The 18,442-nt window shown below is 53.3% G+C and overlaps 1 protein-coding gene and 1 pseudogene across 3 annotated transcripts in view; one reads left to right on the plus strand and one right to left on the minus strand.

Annotated features, from left to right (window-relative positions):
* Positions 1-16,664, minus strand: part of PIK3C2B (phosphatidylinositol-4-phosphate 3-kinase catalytic subunit type 2 beta) — a 60,754-nt gene extending 44,090 nt beyond the window's left edge. For 2 of the 3 annotated variants that reach the window (XM_040985495.1, XM_040985493.1), the window contains exon 1: positions 1,905-2,292. The gene's annotated coding sequence lies outside the window, so the exon portion shown is untranslated. Of the gene's footprint in view, positions 1-1,904; positions 2,293-16,298 lie in introns of those variants that run through there. The other variant, XM_040985494.1, reaches the window with a different exon arrangement.
* LOC121160105 lies at positions 1,288-16,941 on the plus strand (annotated as a pseudogene).
* The last annotated feature ends 1,501 nt before the right edge of the window (positions 16,942-18,442 follow it).

Raw genomic sequence — 18,442 nt, forward strand, 5'->3', positions numbered from 1 at the left:
CAAACACAGCCTTAAAATATCTCAAAGCGACACATTCATGGATCCATCGTCGCCACTGGCTCCTCAAGTTCCAAATGCATTTCAGTTCCACTAAGAAGAATGTCCTTGGATAGAAGGCAAGGACAGAACTTTCTGGCAGCTGGAATTTCTAACATGGTGACCAGGATACAGCCGGGATCCTATGCTGAGGATCCCTCAGCTATATGGGCCTGGGCTGTAAAACGGACCGTGCCAAGTTCAGTACCTGTGAGCAGGTGCACAGGCAAACAAGGAAGCCACACGGAGTGACTGACTCCCAGCCCTGGGATTCCTCCACACAAACCTACTCTTTCTCCCAAGTCACATTTCTCAGTCACAGGGAATAGAAGGAAAGTCTGGAGGGGGATCCAAGCGGGCCTCACTCCCACGCCTCTTCCCAGACTGGAATTCAGACACAGGACAGTCAAGCTACCCCAGTAAGCACTGTCTCTCTGGCGCTGGGCCAGGGCGCCACCAGACAGTCTCGGCATAGGGGACGCCCAGTCCAGCTGACAGATGTCATGCCTGAGGCCACCCTAGCAGCTGCTCCTTCCCACAGGCTCTGCTCAGGCAGATGCTGAGAACCTGAGATGCAGTGAGGTCACGGGCCACAGCATCCTCTAGGGACTAGGAAGTTCTTGCCCAACAACAAGGGAAGCAAAGGCTCAGCCAGACACAGGCACATCCCAGAGAGGGGAGGAGAAAAGGAGGCAGCAAGCAGTCACCACTACCTTGGGGCACAGCTAGGAGGCTTCTTCTGGGAGCCCCAGCCTCTCAGAGGAAGAACAGAGGCTCCCAAAACAAAGCGATGGCAACACACAGTATATGCTGCCTACGTTCATAGCAATATCACATTACTCCATGAACACAGACAATTACTAAAGGATGATGGAAAATTCCTTTTTTTAAGACTTATTTTATTTTTATTGTAAAGTCAGATATACAGAGAGGAGGAGAGGCAGAGAGGAAGATCTTCCGTCCATTGATTCACTCCCCAAGCGGCCACAACGGCTGGACCCCTGCACCAATCTGAAGCCAGGAGCCTAGAGCCTCTTCCAGGTCTCCCATGAGGGTGCAGAGTCCCAAGGCTTGGGGCCATCCTTGACTGCTTTCCTAGGCCACAAGCAGGGAGCTGAACGGGAAGCAGAGCTGCTGGGATTAGAACCGGCACCGATTTGGGATTCCAGCACATGCAAGGCAAGGACTTTAGCGGCTAGGCTACCACACAGGGCCCGGATGCAGAATTCTTAAAGACACACCTTCACCAACATGGCAGTGCCCAGCTCTAATGGGTTAGTTGGCCTCAAGGTTTGGCCATGGTGGGGGTCGGGGCTCTACAGCCTAAGCTGGTGGTATAGTTAGTGAGACCATGTTTGGGGACCTATTTTTGAAGAGGACAATTCCAGTGTATCAGATGATCAGTATAGAAAAGGAAAGAAAGTGAAGACTAAAGCCATCTACTTCCAGAGAACTCACCAATTTGAATAGAATCAAAAATCAGGATGGAGGCTGACACTACAGCTTAGTGGCTAAAGCTGCCACCTGTGGTTCTGGCATCAACTATGGGTGCCAGTTTGAGACTTGGCTATTCCACTTCTGACCCAGCTCTTTGTTAATAGCCTGGCAGAGCAGTGGAGAATGGCCCAAATCCTTAGGTCCCTGCGTCCATGTGGAAGATACAGAGGAAGCTCCCTGGTTCATGGCTTCGGATTAAACCAGCTCTCACCACTGTGGAATTTGGGGAGTAAACCAGCAGATGGAAGATTTCGCCCTCTCCCTCCCTCTCTGTAATTCTTTCGCCCTCTCCCTCCCTCTCTGTAATTCTGCCTTTCAAATAAATAAATCAGCCATTTTTTAAAGAAAGAAATTAGAGTGAAACTTGTTACCTTGATTCCTGCGTTCACACTCTTCATTTCCCACCTGAATTCAGAGAGGCCTTATCTTCCCTGGGTCTGGAAGAGTGTGGGTCCTTAGAGCACAAGTTAAAATTGTGCAGAGGTTCGAATCACACCTGCCGGCTCACGGTCTGCTCCTAGCCCAGGAAGCTGCATCCACACGTTTTACCGGCAATCTTGAGTGGACCAGCAAGGAGGAAATGAAGCAGCATGATATACAGGAACTCACTTGAAATCTCTTCAGGGCTTTGGAAACTTCTCAGGTTGGGAACCTCTGGCCATGACCTCAGCAGTTATCTGTATCATGGAACTATTGTCAGCCAGATTGTAAAGAACATAAGACCCCCAGGGAGACCCCTAGGGAGGAGTGACCTTACAGTAGTCAAACAGGTATCTGGTTTGGGAGATGCACCCTGGAACAAGTCTGTTGAAAGGGAAGTGCTTGATTACAACAGCTGTGAAACTTGTGACCAACTGGTTAAAGCATCAAAGTCAGCCAGCTGACGTAAGCTAACCCCCTTTCTTACTGTCTCATTACTAAGGATCTTGATTTTTGTGAAGTGTGAACGCTACAAAGAAACCAGCTGTGACACATTTCCTCTGCGGGTCAACCTCAAGCCATTTTGTGAAGAGTTGAACAGGATGACTGAGATATGATATATGACCTCTTCTCAGCTGTGACATGGAGGGGGCTATTCTGGAGGGACATTACCATATGGTATTGAAGATATGGGTCATTTGGGAAACTGGCAGATTCAGGAGGAACAAAGTAAAGCAGATGTGGATTTGAAAAAGCTCAAGAATGGAGGGACTGATGATCCACTGAGGGGTCTAAACGCAACCTTTGGACAGGAGGCCAATTCCCTGGTCCCTGTTGACCAGCAAGGCCAGGAACTCTGGAAGAAGATGGGGTGTCTTGGAACAAGAAGCACTGGACCCACAACGGTCCACGGTGGGAGTCCTTCAGCCCCACCCTGGGATGCTTCTCTCCAGGCTGAGGCTGACTTCCAGAGGAACCATCAACATGGTCTCCGGATGCTCCCTTCACCACCCCAGGACCAAATAAATAAACCTCTTGTCCCCCACTGTCTTGATACAATGATTCCAAAGTCCAACAAGTCAAAGAAAAAGGATATTGAGCATCGATTTCAGGGTAAGCCAAGTGCCTACCTGTTGTTTTGCCAGAAATCCTGGTTACAGAGTTCCTTTCCTGATAAGGGCTGCTGGCACCGGCAGGCAGAGGGCTAGCCCATTACACCACTGTGATGGCCCCAGTGGCAGCAGCATCTCGTTCAGGTGCCTGCACTCCCAGCTTCGTGGGCGGGAGATAACAGCTTTGGTGCTCGGGTGCCTACCACCCACCGAGAAGACAGACTGAATTCTACCAGCCGCAGTCCTGGCAGCTGTGGGCATCTGGGGAGTAAGTGAAACAACAGGAGATGGACTGTCTGGCTTTGTCTACCTTTCAAGCAAATACATTCTTAAATAAATAAAAGTTTTATGCTTATTGCTAAAAAAAAAAAAAGAGAGAGAATGTTTAAAGAAATGCTTAAGGAGATGAAAATGCTAACGGATTTTATCAGCACACACTGGAGTATCACACTGCAACCCATAAATATGCACATTAAAAATAATAAATTTAGGGCCTGGTGAGGAGCCTAGTGGCTAAAATCCTCGCCTTGCGTACGTTCGAATACCATATGGGTGCCAGGGTTTTTTTTTTAAGATTTATTTATTTTTATTGCAAAATCCGATATACGGAGAGGAGGAGAGACACAGAGGAAGATCTTCTGTCCAATGATTCACTCCGCAAGTAACTGCAACTGCCTGAACTGAGCCAATCTGAAGCCAGGACCCAGGAGCCTCCTTTGAGTCTCTCACATGGGTGCAGGGGTCCAAGGCTTTGGATCATCCTTGACTGCTTTCCCAGGCCACAAGCAGAGAGCTAAATGGGAAGTGGAGCAGCCAGAACACGAACCAGCGCCTGGCATGGGATGCTGGCATTGGAGGAGAGCATTAGTCAGTTGAACCAATGCATCAGCCCCAAAATAATAATTCCTAAATATGGATGAGTGCATGTTCACAATATAATTTTTAACTTTTCTGTTTGAAAAATTCCACATCATTAATCTGGAGGGGCCAGCTTAAGCTCTCACGTACAATGCTGGTATCACGTAACAGAGAGCTATTCGTGTTCCAGCTGTTTTGGCTTCCTGTTCAGCTTCCTGCTAATGTTCTTGGTAAGGCAACAGAAAAGTGGCCCAAATACTAGAGCCCCTGCCATCCCCTGGGAGACCATGATGGACTTCTGGACTCCTGGCTTTGGCCTGGACCAGACTGAGTTGTTGTGGCTATTTTGGAGTAAACCAGCAGACAGAAGATTATTCTCTGTCTCTCTTTCTCTCTGTGTTTCTCTCACTTTCTCTGCCTTTCAAATAAATAAATACATTCCCCCTTAAAAAAAAAAAGTTTGAAAGAAAAGGAGCCCAATCTCCTCATCTGGTTTCCTTGGAGTGAAGCACAGGCATCCGGGATTTTAGGAGTCCAGGACTCTGCATCCTGCTTGATTCTTCCCCAGACAGGTTCCTATGTCAACCTCCACTGGGGTGACATGCTAGAAATCACTCTATTCTTCCAGTTGGTGAAAACAGCCATGTGGGTCCTACAAAAGAGGGTGGGTGCACAGGAGCCTGCACCTTGGCCACTTCAGGAAGAGACAACTGGGCCAGGACCACTACATGCCATAAATCCAAGCAGCACCCCATAGGTTGGGTTCCATGGGAAGGACACCCCCTGAACACAACAAAGAAAGCCATGAGTGGCAGGTGTTAGGGGTACAGTGGGTTAAGCCACTGCTGGCTTCCCACACAAGAGTGGTTGTTCAAGCCCCAGCTGCTCCACTTCCACTCTGGCTCTCTGTTAACGCACCAGGGAAGTAGTGGAGAATGGCCCAAGCACTTGCATTCTTAGTACCCACACTGGACATCCAGAAGGCATTTCTGACTCCTGGTTTTGGTATGGCCATTCCCTGGCTGTTGCAGCCATTTGGGGAATGAACCAGTAGATGGAAGATCTCTTTCCCTCTCATTTCCCTATGTTCTTCAAATAAAAACTCTGAGAGAGAGAGAGAGAGAGAAACAATACGAATAGCACCTGCAAGAGTTTGCAGTCTGTTGGCTTTGGCTGCATCCCTTAAGAACAGAGTCCCTAAGAACAGCTGCAAATCATCTCCAAGGTCAACAGCAGCCAGTTTCCTTTCACCACCTGCATGCATTAATTGCTAACATTTTCCCACATTTGTTCTCTTTCTGCTTAACCATTTGCAAGCTGCAAATACTTGGTCTCTAAATATTTCAGCCGGAGACCTCAGAACTAGGACATTCCCCTACATCAATACAAGGCCACTAGCACACCCAACCCTCTGACCACTGATGCAACAGCATCTAGGTTAAAGTGTCTGCACTCCCATCCAGGAGGGTTTTCAGACACAAACTCCTATTCCCTTCCTGGCCCAGGTCCTGCCTCAGTGGCTGGAGTCCCTGTATGCCGTTATGTTCGCAAAGCCCCTCGGCAGCCCTTGGAATGTTCAGTTGGCTTTGGCTCCACACTAGGGTCTCAGAACCCTCAGGAAGACAAGAAGGAACTTGGTGAAGAGACCCTCCAAAGCACCGGGCAGTCAGCTGCTAAGGGATGAGGACACGCATTTGGCTGAGCTGGTTCGTACCAAGGTCTCAGCATCACCAGGCACCGACACAGCTGGCTGGGTGCTGGCCAGGGAGGAAATGGGGTGAGGATAGAGCCACACAATGGCTCAGCGTCAAAGGGTACAGAGAAAGGGCGGCCACTCCCTCCAGTGGGGCTGGCTCTGCTGAGATCTGGGGCTGGGGCGGGCACAGTCATGAGGCCCCCCCTGCAGCCTGTGCGGGGAGAAGCGCCTTGCCATCTTGCCGCTGTCGCAGAGCCCTTTTGCTTGGAACAGAGAGAACCCAATCGGGTCGGGGTCATCTCTTCTTCCCAATCCCAGTAGGCAGTGGGTCCCAGCCAGGCACCGTGTCAGGTGCGTATGCATCAAAATACAGAGCTATTCACCCAGGGCCATGGAACAACACCACGCGCTTACAGTCTCACAGAAGTGCCAAACCTACATACAAACACCACAGGCGGGCATGGGGCAGAGACAGTGACAAGCTGTCAAGCCCCTTACCAGGGTTTCCCAACTGCCAGGGTTTGTCACTGAGGGAAGAGGACTCAGTTCTTGCACTACCCAAAGGAACAGACTTTGAGTGCCTCCCCTTAGGAGTTAGAAGCCATCAGGAGTTAACTGCTCTGGTTTCCAGATTTTTCTTTTCAGAGCTGACCCCTGGTTTTTGTTTTTGCTTTTTTCCCCTCCATTTCTTTGGCTAAAATCCCACCGGTATTGCAGCCAGGAACTCTGACCTTGCCCCTCTGACCCCACACACCTGCTGCCAGATTCCAAGGGCCCCTCCCACAGAGGGCACATGCCCCATGATTCCTGCGGCAGGAAGGTATATGCAAGTCCAGCAGGTCAGCTTCCATCTCCAACAGATGTGTGTCTGAGCCCACTGCCTTATTGACAGGCCCCAGGTTTTCTGTAGCCTGACAAGCCTGCATGTGACATCAGATCCATGACTCAATCACATGTACCACAATGTCTTTCTCTTCTGCAGGCTGTTCCCTCTGCAGCTCCCTGTAAAGAGAAAGCTAACTACTGCTGCTCTTTCTTCTGACTCAGATGTTTCCCCCACCCCCAGCCCCCCGCCCTCTAATATTCTCATCACCAGATTCAAGCAGCCCCCACGGTTCAGCGTTTCCTACCAGGACTTCTTACCCAAGCTTCTAACCCCCTCGATGCACCTTGTTGCACTGTCCACTCATTTGAAGCCAAAGTGAATTATTTCTTTAGTTCAGGGTTTTCTGGGTCCTAGTTGAGCAGAGGGACAGGTGCTAGGAGCCTGTAGGATGTGGTTAGAGACCAGGTTTGCGGGCACTGTGGACTTGAACTCAGTGCCCCTCTGTGCAGCCTGGTCCGGGCATCTGCACACAGAGTTCTTACAGGTTCTAGCTCCCACCAAGCTGACAGATTCTAGGCTCTGAGCATAATGAGGGGCAGGGATGGAAGACGTGAGGCAGCCCGTGGCTCCTCTCAGAACTTTCCTTCTTCAGCAGTCAGCGATTTGAGAGTGGGAGCTGGCAATCAGCTGGATGGAACATTGGGCAGAGAGGGAAGAAAGGCTTGGCAGTTTAGCCTTCCAGGCTAGGAACTATCCCAGCAGCCAGAGCTGCCACATCTCCTCTGTCTGCTCCCCACTTCCTGCCTTGAGCTCCCTCCGCCACCACCGTTGGCCCCGGGGTTCCCTCTATGCAACATGCCCTCCATGTAGGGACAGGATGTGGGGACAAGACGGGACCCTGGATAATGACCACCATGCTCCCTGCCCCTGGCCTTGGCCTCCAACGAGGGCCACATGAGAAAACTTCTCCATGTGCAACTTTCCTACCAGCACATTCCAAGCCAGAAAAGCCACCGCCACATTTCCAAACTGCACTGTCCAGGAACAACTGGCTGCCGACAATGCTGACAACGCAGTGGAGGAGCCTGGGATGCGGGGAGGCAGCCCCTCTCTGGGAGAATCTGGAAATGGGGTGCACAGGGACACAGCTGTCCTGGCTTATCCTGGTCTCCCCACGTGCCCTCTTCCTCCTCCTCAACATCAACACACTGCTTGCTGCAAACTAAGGTCCCCTGCAGAGCCCAGACTATCACCTCCTACCCCAATTTGAGCTTCCTCAGCTCCTGCTTCTGGGAATCCAGTTCTCTGGGATTCCAGCTTGGGTGGGGACGCAGAGAGTAGGCAAGCTTAAGAGGAGTCCAGAAAGCAGTACACAGTGCTGCCGTCCAACCAGGACAGTAAGCAAGAGCAGGACATGGTCCCACCTGACAGCCCACTCGACGACAGAGACTGCAAGAGGCAGTGGCATTGGGGTTGCCTCCCTGGGCTGGTGCTGACTCGCCTTGGCTTGGGCCACTTGCTGAGCTAAGGCATCAGTGTCTACAGGAAGCAAGGAGGAGGAGCTGAGGAGCCTGACTTCGTGGCCACATGCGTCAGGGCCATCACAGAAGTCATAGAATCTCTAAGGGAGCAATTCCACCACACACACTTGTGATGGCTCTGCCATGTTTTCCAGTAACCTTTCTCCCAGACAGGTCCTCCTTTCAGTCCCAGAGAACACAGTGACAACCACTATGGAATAGTGATGTGGCCCTACCCCTGAGGCACTGCAACACTGGAAAGGCAGCGTTTCAGAGTGGCGACACCAGGTACAAGCACACAACCAAGGCCCAGGGACCAGGACAACCGAGGCATCATTACCCAAATAATCGCACATGGAGACCAGGGTGGCCCAGCAACCCCTATGTGGGGGCGGGGGGGAAGGGTGCTACCTATGGGATGGGTGGAGTGACTGCCTGCCGGCCTGAGTGCAAGAACTGCAGGCTGGGACAGGCTCTGTGGGTTCCAGGCTGCCAGCAGCAGACACCTGCTTGCTCAATCAGGCAGAAAAAGGCAAGCCAGCGGTCCATGGGAACCGGATGAGGCCCCACCAGGTCCTCCTCCCACGGCTGCCCGCCTGCGGGGGCATTTTCCATCTCTGCCTTGGGGAGGGGCTGTGGGGCGAAAGACACAAGTCTTGGATACAGGTCCTCTACTACCCTACATTCCAAACCAATGATCCAGGTGCATGTCTGATCACAGGGCAGGTGCCATCTCAGGGACTAATAACACAACTAGATGTGCTCCCCCCAAAAACCCTCTAGCCCCCAATCTTCACACAGGCCTATGCTTATCCCTGTGTCTTTTCCCCCTTTCACACATCCACCCTCCCACCTTCAATTCCCTGAGGATAGGAAGCTGACCTGGGCCCCGTGACATCATTATTCCCAGGGCCAATGGGCAAAGAAGTCCATGAAAGAAGATAGAAAAATAAACCTGGAAGAAACTGGAGAAAGAGGTCCCGTGGGCTCTGGAGAAAGCCGGGGCCTTCCCAGGAGTCCTTCCTTCTGGTGGCCCTAAAGGCTGAAGCCAGCAGGCAGGCAAGCACGTGGGGAGATAAAGCTGGGAAAACAAGACCCAGACAGAAGATGGCCCCTCCAGGGTGCGCCTGAGCGGGCCGCTGTTCCCTGGGTCAGGAAGGTGTGAAAACTCCGGGGTTCCCTGGACCAGGGAGAGAAAGGAAGATGGGGGACACAGGCTCCCAAGCGGACCCAAACAACTCCAAGCACCTGATCCTAATTCACGCAGGGGTGTGGGAGGCCCAGGTGTTGGGGAATATTTGCATTTCAAAGCTAGAGTCTATTTTTTAAGAGAGGAGTGCCCACCCCAGCAGGCCCTGGAAGTGGTAAGCAGGTTCCTACTGGGAGGTGCAGCCTTTTCCAGGCCAGGGGGAAAGGGACAGAGATTAAGCATGATGGCTCTCTAGAGCAGGCTAGGTCTCTCCCTGGCTTCCCCTACTTTCAGGCCCTGAGCCCAGGAAATCTCTGGTCCTCTCTAAACGCAGTTTCCTCTGCCACATACACACCAGGCTACCTGTCCCTTTAAGTCACTTGCCCTACTGACTCCTGGTCTTGTTTATTCTTAGCCCAGCCCCAACCAGGTGGCTCCCAGGCTGTCCCCAGTGTCCCTAGTACTGGAGCTGGGAACTTCTCTCCTGGGTACCAGGCCTGGAGGACATCCTGCTGGGGTCAGCCAAGGACACTGAACCCAGCGAGAGGCCAAGGATACTGCTTTATCCAGGGGCAAGGAGAAAGAAACCTAACTCTGGGTGCAGGGTCCCAAGGAGACGTGAGAAGTCAGGGGGTCCCTGAGAGAGCCCCTGAGGCTCCGAGCATCCATACACTTGGATGGAGGTCCCGGAGGAAGGGGCAGCAGGCAGTGAGTGACCTTGGTGTTGCCAGACCACAGTGAGTCTCAGCCAGGTCATCTCCTAGACACATCACGGCAGTAGCTGTCAGTGCTCCCTCAACCGGACTCATCTGCTGCTATACCACCAGATGAAGGCTCATTCCCAATCAGCCCTGACTGGGAGGGCTGCAAAGGCACAGCCAGGGCTGGGTACACCTTCCCTTCCCTCCTGTTTCTGTCCCAACTCAGCAGGCTCAAAGCCTGCCCTGCTTAGCCTTCCATGCCCTCCTCATGTCTCGACTCCCAATGCCTCCTTGGCACCTCATGTTCTGGGTGCCATGCTGACTGTAGGGGTGGCCTGGGATCTGGGTGGAGGAGGGGTAAAAGTAACACCTCTGCTCCAGATGCTGAGTAAACAAACGCTGGGCATCTTGGTGTGTGTGTGGGGGGGGGGGTGCAGATCTTTCAAGGAGAAAGTGACTTTGTTGCTTGCCCTGATGCCCTTCCCTGTGCTTCGCCCCCATCACCTACACAGGAAGGATTCAAGGGAGGCAATCCACAGGGTCCACACCGGAGCCGAGAAGGGGACCACACGGCCCAGCACAGCACATTCATGTTCCCTGAGCCCCTACTGCAAGCTCCTTTGCCCATGTGACCCTCCCCCAGGGTGTCCCAGGGGTGGACACCATCGGACACTTGGATATGACTATCTTGCAGGCTCCCTGGAGCCAACATACCTCAGGAACAGCGCTGTCACTGCAAAATCAGTCCCAAGAGTCCCCTGGGGCCTGCAGTAGGGGTGTAGGCTTCAAGCAGAGGAAGGCAAAGGGGCGGGGAAGAGGCAGGGAGGGAGGCCAAATCAATTCGAGCATCTCAAAAACAGAAGGAAGGAAGCAGGCTCTTTCCCCCACCGCCTCCCTCTGGCATTTTGTGCCAGGTATTGTCTTACTTCATCCCCACAACAATCCTTAATGTGAATATTCTTATTTTATGAATGAGGAAACTAGAAAACAGGAAAAAGATTGCGTGGTTTGCCCAAGGTCACGCCATTTGTTAATTACAGAATCGAGAGTTAGACTGAAACTGTTGTGAGCTCCACCTTCCTTTCCAGCCTTCTTCCCATCCCGCCGTGGAAACCCAAGCATATCCCATCGACAGCACACATTCACATGGATGCTAGCCAGGATTCTGGAAGGATCCCCAACTCCACCAGACCCAAGAACCCTGCAGGTCTCTCCACACCAACAACCAATGCACCACTCTGAGCAAAGAGGACCAGTGACTAGGGGTGTTCAGTGCAGGGGCAGGGCTGGAAATCGGGTGGGGAGTCTCCTACCCCAACACTTTTCCTAGGCTTGGCCCTCACCAGCCTACCTCTCTCAGACTTAACATCCTTCAGGGAAGGCAGGTTTCCCTTTCGAATTCTCTGATTACTTACGCTGGGTGAGACACCCATAAAAGGGGCCCCATTTCCCTGCAGGCCTCTGCCCATACTAAGGCCAGCATCAAGGTCATCACCCAAGTTGGGGGTGGGGTGGAGGGAATTAAGTTCACGTTCACACCACTATAGCTGGACACACATGCTGCACAGGTGAGTCTTAAGGTTTGCTCAGGGGTCTGGAGCTGTGCCTGCCTTGTTGGGATCACCTGTCACAGGTGGGTCCAGAACAGGATTCCAAGGAGCTGCCAGGACTCTGCATACATTCTGTTCTCATGGAACCGTATCCTCCCTCCTCTCTCTTTAATTGGCATTTATTTTAGTTTTTATTATAATTTAATTGATAAGTTGTAATTATATTATTTATGGGGTATCTTTATTCTACATTTTTTTTAAAAAAGGAGTAGGCAGTTAAGGCATCTACCTCCCATATCAAAGGCCCTGGGTTTGCCTCTTGACTCCAGCTTTGTGTTCATCACATCCAGGGAGCAGCAGGTGACAGCTCATTGATGGGGTTCCTGCCTCCCCCACAGAAGACCCAGACTGGGTTCCCAGCTCCTGGCTTCGGTCCCCTGGCTACTGCATACATTTTGGGAGTGAACAAGTAGATTTCGGTTCTTTGTGTCCTTTTCGATAAATCAAAAAAATTAAGCAACACAAAACTCTGCCTTCTCTGGCTACAATTGCCTCCTCCCAGGTTCTTCTAACGCCCAGCCTGCAAACAATCTCCTTTCCTGGCCAGAACTGCATCGAATGTAATGATGCTCCAGCCATCTCAACTTCCTCTTCCCTCTGGAGGATGAAACACAGCCATCAGGAATGTGCCAGGCCCACAGCGGGAAGGCCCCACAGTCCCTACTACAATCTGGGCTTCAGGTCAGCTTGCGGCATGAGACAGGAGTGTCCGCCTACATCTCCTGCCCGGCAAGGGGAATTCAGGCAGTCCCTTAGAACGGAAGTAGCTTGGCCCACTAATCTTTCCCCCTTACATAGCTTGATTTATGCAAATGATGTCAATTAGTCAAAAAGACTTGGCCAGAGAGCGCACCCCCATTTAAACCTATTCCTGCCGGGCCTGGCCAAGCTGGGTGAGAGGCATGGGGAGTGAACCACACGTGGGGAGCAGCTCTCCCACCCAGCCCCCACCTCTGTCTGGGGAGGAAGACAATGAAGTAGGATCAGACGCCCTGGACAGGACGCATTGGAACAGAAAGACAAGTGGGAGACATTTCTCCAAAGAGAAGAAACCAATACACAAGAGAAATCTGTGGAACTGGCGCGATGGTTCAGCTGGCTAATCATCCACCTGCAAGGGCTGGTAAACCATACGGGGGCCTGTTCGTGTCCCAGCTGCTCCACTTCCCACCCAGCTCAGCTCCAGCCGCTGTGGTCATTTGGGAAGTGAAGCAGCGAAGGGAAGATCTTTCTGTCTCTCCCTCTCTCTGTAAATCTGCCTTTCCAGTAAAAAGATAAATAGATCTTGGGGGTGGGGAGGCGGAAAGAGAGAGAGAAAACTATAGAGTGATGTTCACTGGTGTCACAGGGATGAGGATCAGTTAGGGTTGAGAGGCAAGCCCTGGCGGAAGGCGATCAGGCAACACAGAGCCAGCAGCAGGCGTGATGCAGGTACGGTGGAAGGCGACAGTCTCCAGACAGAAGTGACCTCTGACTTCTCTTGGAAACTCCACTGGGTGAGGCTACCTATGGGATTAGCAGGAGTGGATTACTGAAGACCCCTTCAGACCCAGCTTCTCGGCACCTTCTTGTCCTTGTCTATGGACAGTGCGGGGGCTGGGGGCAGGAGGGGAGGAAGGAGGCTCTTCTCCAAGCCCTAAATGCCTCCCACTTTCTCAGTCTCCTCGGCCAGGGCGGTGATTTGAGGTGAGCGAATCCCATCACCGATGTTCTCAGAAGAGATCATCTCCCTGACAACAAAGCCACCAGGTCAACACGCCGGACTCCACTGTGTGGAAGGCCAGGTCCCTCCATGAGCTGCACTGTGACTGGTGGCACGGGAATGAAGTCCTAGCACCTCCAGTCATTGCAAGGCCTGGGGAGTCACTTCTGGAGAAGTAAGTGATGGCCAAAGCTTTAGTTGACTGGAGGGAATGCAAAAACAACTGTTCAAAGTTCAGATCACAAAACAGGTGCAAAGGAAAGCAGACACGAGAATACGAAATCCCAAATCTGCCTTATTTTCCCAGGGCCAAGTCCTAGACCTCCAGCTAGGGAGTGCTCACAGGATTAGATCTCATTTTGCCTGCTGCTTTCTCCAGAAGGGAATGACAAAAAAGCAGGGGAAGTTTGGGGGAGGGGTGATCCAGGGAATTTGACCCCCAGATGGATGGGAATTAAGAAGGCAAGCAGCTACAGAGAGAAGACTAGAATTAAGAAGACTAGAGCTACAGAGAGAAAAATGCATCACTCTGGGTCCTTAGGGCAGACTAGAAGTCCACTACAAATGAATTCTACAACTCTGAGGTCCCTGTCTGTTTGCCCAGGGCCCAGGTCTCTGACAGTGGTGCTGAAGCTGTGAGCCCAGGATGGAGTGAGGCTTCATGCTTCGACTCCCGCCGTCCACACTTGCCAGCAGCTGCTGACATCAAGATGTGTCAGCTGGCATATCGTTTGCCAGCTCAGCATCACCTTGTCAACAGGCAGCAACAGCTAGCCTCTGCAAGGAGTTGGTCCCTCCCCAGTGCCACACAAACCTCATCAAGGATGCTCCCATCCTGCCAGCTCTGCTTCAGCCAAAGAGGTTACTCTGGTATTGTCATATCACTCACCCACACCCTGGCCAGAAAGGAAAGTTTCCAGGGCATTCCTCAGCAGCTCTCCCTCCTCCTGACGGAAGCTAAGCCTACCTGAGGAGGGAGACACTGTCACAGTGTGCCCATCTGACTTCAGCCGCCCGAACAGCCCACAAGCCACAAACACTTCCCCGCTCGTCTTACCCATCTGCAGACTAAATCTCAGGTTCACGAAAGACTCAGCCTCGCACAGCCAGGCAGTGAACCACACTGGGTCTCTAGGGTTTCTTTGGTACTCCACCTTACAATGACCAGCTGCTCAAAGTTACATATCCTCAAATGGAACTGACACCACCCCCAACCCTGCATTTTTCTGCCTGCTGACCTGGGCAGGGCTGTCCAGGCGAAAGGACTAGGGGGACATGACATACCTGCCAAGCACCAGGCCTAAGCTGGGCGGGGATGCTTTATAAAGGAAACCAAAGGCCCTCAAGGGTGTGGAGCATTTATTAGCGCATAACTAGGTCACTGGGCGAGCCCAGAGCAGCACCCCAGGGAAAAAGCTAGGGCCCCAGAGACACGCACTGCTCACTGCTCACACTGGCAGCCCTTCTGCCCCCACCTTCCCTCATCCTGGGAAGAGAAAAATCGACAAGCTACTCCCTGGCCCGCACAGGGTGAATAATCTAACGTACACACACATGCACCAATATGCACATAGCAGCTAGCTCAGAGCCACGTAAATTAAACCTTGGGCTCACCCACAGGCCAAAGGACGAGTAGCTCCAGCCTGTGGCCCGGGCTCCAGCCCCATCTCAGCAGATACTAACTACCAAGCAGAGCCGTAAAATGTGCCTCGACTTCATTTTTCCATGGACACAACACCAGATGGGTCCACTGGACTCTGGAGGAGCTGGGATTCCAAAGGCCTTTCCGCCCTGGGATCTGCAGCTGGAGTTGGGGAAGGAGGGATGGTGGCGAGGGAGGATCTAGGGTCAGGCCCTCGGCTCCTCCCAAGATCTCTGTAAAACCCAGATGCAGCCAGAGAGCAAGTTTCCGCCTGGGACCGATTCTGGGTTGGAATTCAGTGCAAATTGCTTACATGTGCTTGGCTGCACCCCAGAGAGTCAGGTAGATTTTTAGACAGAGGAGGGGGCAGTGGTGTTGTGGGCCAACTTGGAGGAGCCACAGGGAAGCTGCCTGTGAAAAAAAAGTGGGGCTTGTGCTGACACCTGCCAGCCCAGGGTACAGAACTCCCCCAACAGAGTACAGAAAAATATTAGGGCTGCCAGAGACAATAGAAATTCCATCCCAGGCGGGACTGGTGGGGTTGGTGCTGGTAAGCCACAAAGACCCCCTAAAAGGGAGTGGAAATGAAGGAGGGCGGGCTATGGTGGAACACACACACACACACACACACACACACACACACTCTCTCTCTCCCCTGCCAACCCAGCCAACCAGGGTGTGTGCATTTAACTTCATACATTAGCTAACCTCTTCCCACAACCTAGGAGCCTGCCAAACTCCTGGGCTCTCCACCCTACCCCACCCCGGCCCAGTTTGGCAGCCTCACTTGGGGCTTCCTGCTCCAAAAGCTTCCCCCCACCATCAAAGCTGCCGCTCTGAGGTGTGGGGTGCGGGAGAGGGTCTCAGTAACAGGAGAGCAGGCCAGGCCAGGAGGACAGTGCCTTCCCTGGGCACAAGGGACTCGCCCCAGGGTCTCTGTCTCCCAAGCCAGCTGCCTTCTTCTGCGGTAGTATCCCTTATATGGGAGAAGCCAGTTTTATCCTCTGCCTGGCTTAAACAAAACAAACAAACAAAAAAAAAAAATGGGGCTGTTCCTCACTTTGCACACAGTGCACGGCTAGGCACCCCTCTCCACCGCACCCCGCGCCTGGACAGGTTTCGCTTTTTTAATTCCTTATCTTCAACAAGCCAACAAACAAACCTCCAAGCCATTGGTTGGTTGGGATTGCCAAACGCCAGAAAACGTGTTTGGAGAGAACGGGGGTGGGGTGGGATTGGGGGTGGGGATGGGGGTGTCCGGAGCCTCACAAGCGAAGGGGCAGGGGTGGGCAACCTGCGAGGTGCTGCGGGCTGCAGCCGGGGAGCCCTTCGTTCGGCCCCGCGGCCGGGAGCCCTCGGCAGCTTCCATTGTTGAGCCTCGGCTGTTGCCATGTTGGAGGCAGGGAGAGCCCCGCGGCCTCCGCGGTCTCCGCCCCGGAGACGCTTTGCGGAGCCGGGCTGGCGGCTCCTGGTCGGGGGCGCGTCCTACCTGCGCTCCGCGGCCGGCTTCACTGCCAGACCCGACGGTTCGTGTGCCGGACGACGTGGGCTGCTGCCTCCGGGGCTCCAGGCGTCCCTTGCAGCCGCGCCACGCGCGGGGCTGGCCGGCTTGCACTCCGCTTCCCGCCGGCTCCCCCAACCCAGCCACCCACCCCCGGGCAGGCAGAGTGGCTGCACCGGGTGCAAGAACCGGCCCGCTGGGCGAACGAGCTGCGGCCGAGCGCGCGCGAGCCCGCCGTCAGGCCACCCCGGGCGAGACAATAGCGGCGGGCGAGCTGGGCGAAGCCATCTCCCGGACGGCCGGCGCACTGCACGGCACCGACAGGCCCGGCCAGCCTTGCCTGGACAGCAGCCGCCCCGGCCACGGCCCCGCCGCACGATCTGCCGCGAGCCGGAGGGCGGGGCGGCCGTGGGACCAGGGCCGCCGCCCCCTCGGCCCGCCCTCCCCGAGCCCGGGAAGCGTGCGGAGCTCGGCGCGGCCCGGGGACCGAGAGTGCCACTGGCAAGGAGGGGTTGTGCGGATGGTCGCTACTTCCTCCTGCCGGACCCCTCTGGGCTTTGTGTCAGGAGAGAGGAAAACCGAGAGGACACGGCGACGCTCGGTAGGTCTGGGTTCTGAGCCCAGGACTTGACCCTCCCTGCATTCGGATCCCCCTGGCCAAGCGGGGAGGCAGGTGTGGGGTGGCTGCAGTTGGGCTCCCCAATACACACACACACACACACACACACACACACACACACACGCCACGTGGCCTAGAGGACAGCGCGGACAAGCCCAGGGGGAGTAAAGGTGGAGGGGACCTTCCACCCCAGCCAGGGTAGGGGGACACACAGCTATGCCATGATGGAAAAGATTGCCTCTCAGTACCTTGCTTGGAGCTGAGTTTTCCTGAAGGTTTCACCCGGAAGAAACCAAAGCTGGCCAACTCTTCTTTGCATTTAGTTTGCATAATAACCATGATGCCCCGTCTCAAAGGATGTGTCCTCTAGAACATCAATCTTGCCCCCCTCACCCCACCTTCCTTTCTTCCCTCTCACCGAGCACCTGCGTCTCTGCAACCTCTTCGGGTATCCAGAGCCTAACTCCCCTCTCCCAGGGTTCCTATGGAAACAGCCACCCCATTTCCCCCTTCCCTCATTTTGAGGGAAATATTTGCTAAGATGCTGCTATTCCGGTCTGTCTTGGGTTCACCGTGAGTTTAAAAAACAAAAAGGAAGTATCAAAAAGGCATGTTAAAAAGGTGGAATCTTTAAGATTCTCTTTGCTGATATGAAACCCTACCACCACCACTCCACCCAAGAGAATTCTCCAGGAGTTGGTGGTCAAAAGTCATCTTAAATGCTGGCACACAGCTATTTATTGGCAAAGGGGTGGGCAAATATAAAGGGCTCCTGGTGGCAGGTGCCCCTGGGTGAGATGGGAAGCCGGTGAGAGAACTGTGTGTCTCTTCTGTGCGCTGGTGTTAGGTCACTGAACCCTGCAACTCCCAACACCAATCATAAGCACAGGCCTCACTTCTCACCTACCACTCAGGCCGGTTGTGAAAAGCCAAGGGGAGGGGGCAGGTGTGCCGGCTGAGATACTGGCTTGGACATCTGCCAAAGGCCCAAGTGGTCAAGTCTTGATCCTCAGAGTCACTACATTGGTGGATTAAAGAATTAAGGATGAAACTTAATTGACTTGAGGTGCCTGAAGGTGGTTGGGGCCTTGGAAAATTATTTCAATTCCGTTAAGTTGTTAGTGGAGTCCCTGCGTTCTGGTCTTTGTGGCTACACAGAAACACATTTCAGGCACTTGGCTCAACACACCTGCATCGAGCCACGTCTGCTTCCCATCCAGCCTTCTGGGTCCCTTTCACACTTGTGGGGTGTGGGGATGGAGTTCCTGGCTCCCGTTTCAAGCCTGACCCTGTCCCTTCTATTGCAGTCATTTGGAGAATGAACCAGCAGATGGAAGATCTCTGTGTCTCTCTCTGATAACTCTGTCTTTCAAATAAATAAGTCAATCTTTTTATTTTATTTTTAGTGGAAAAGTGCAGCATTTTGATGACTACAGGTGGCCTACTCAGCTCCTGTATAGGAGTTCTTCCGACCTTGTTTACTCACTCACACTCATTTGGGACAGCTTGCTCT

This window comes from Ochotona curzoniae, unplaced genomic scaffold (assembly GCF_017591425.1).
Source record: "Ochotona curzoniae isolate NIBS_2020 unplaced genomic scaffold, NIBS_Ocur_1.0 contig_430, whole genome shotgun sequence".
In the NCBI taxonomy this organism is placed as follows: Eukaryota; Metazoa; Chordata; class Mammalia; order Lagomorpha; family Ochotonidae; genus Ochotona; species Ochotona curzoniae.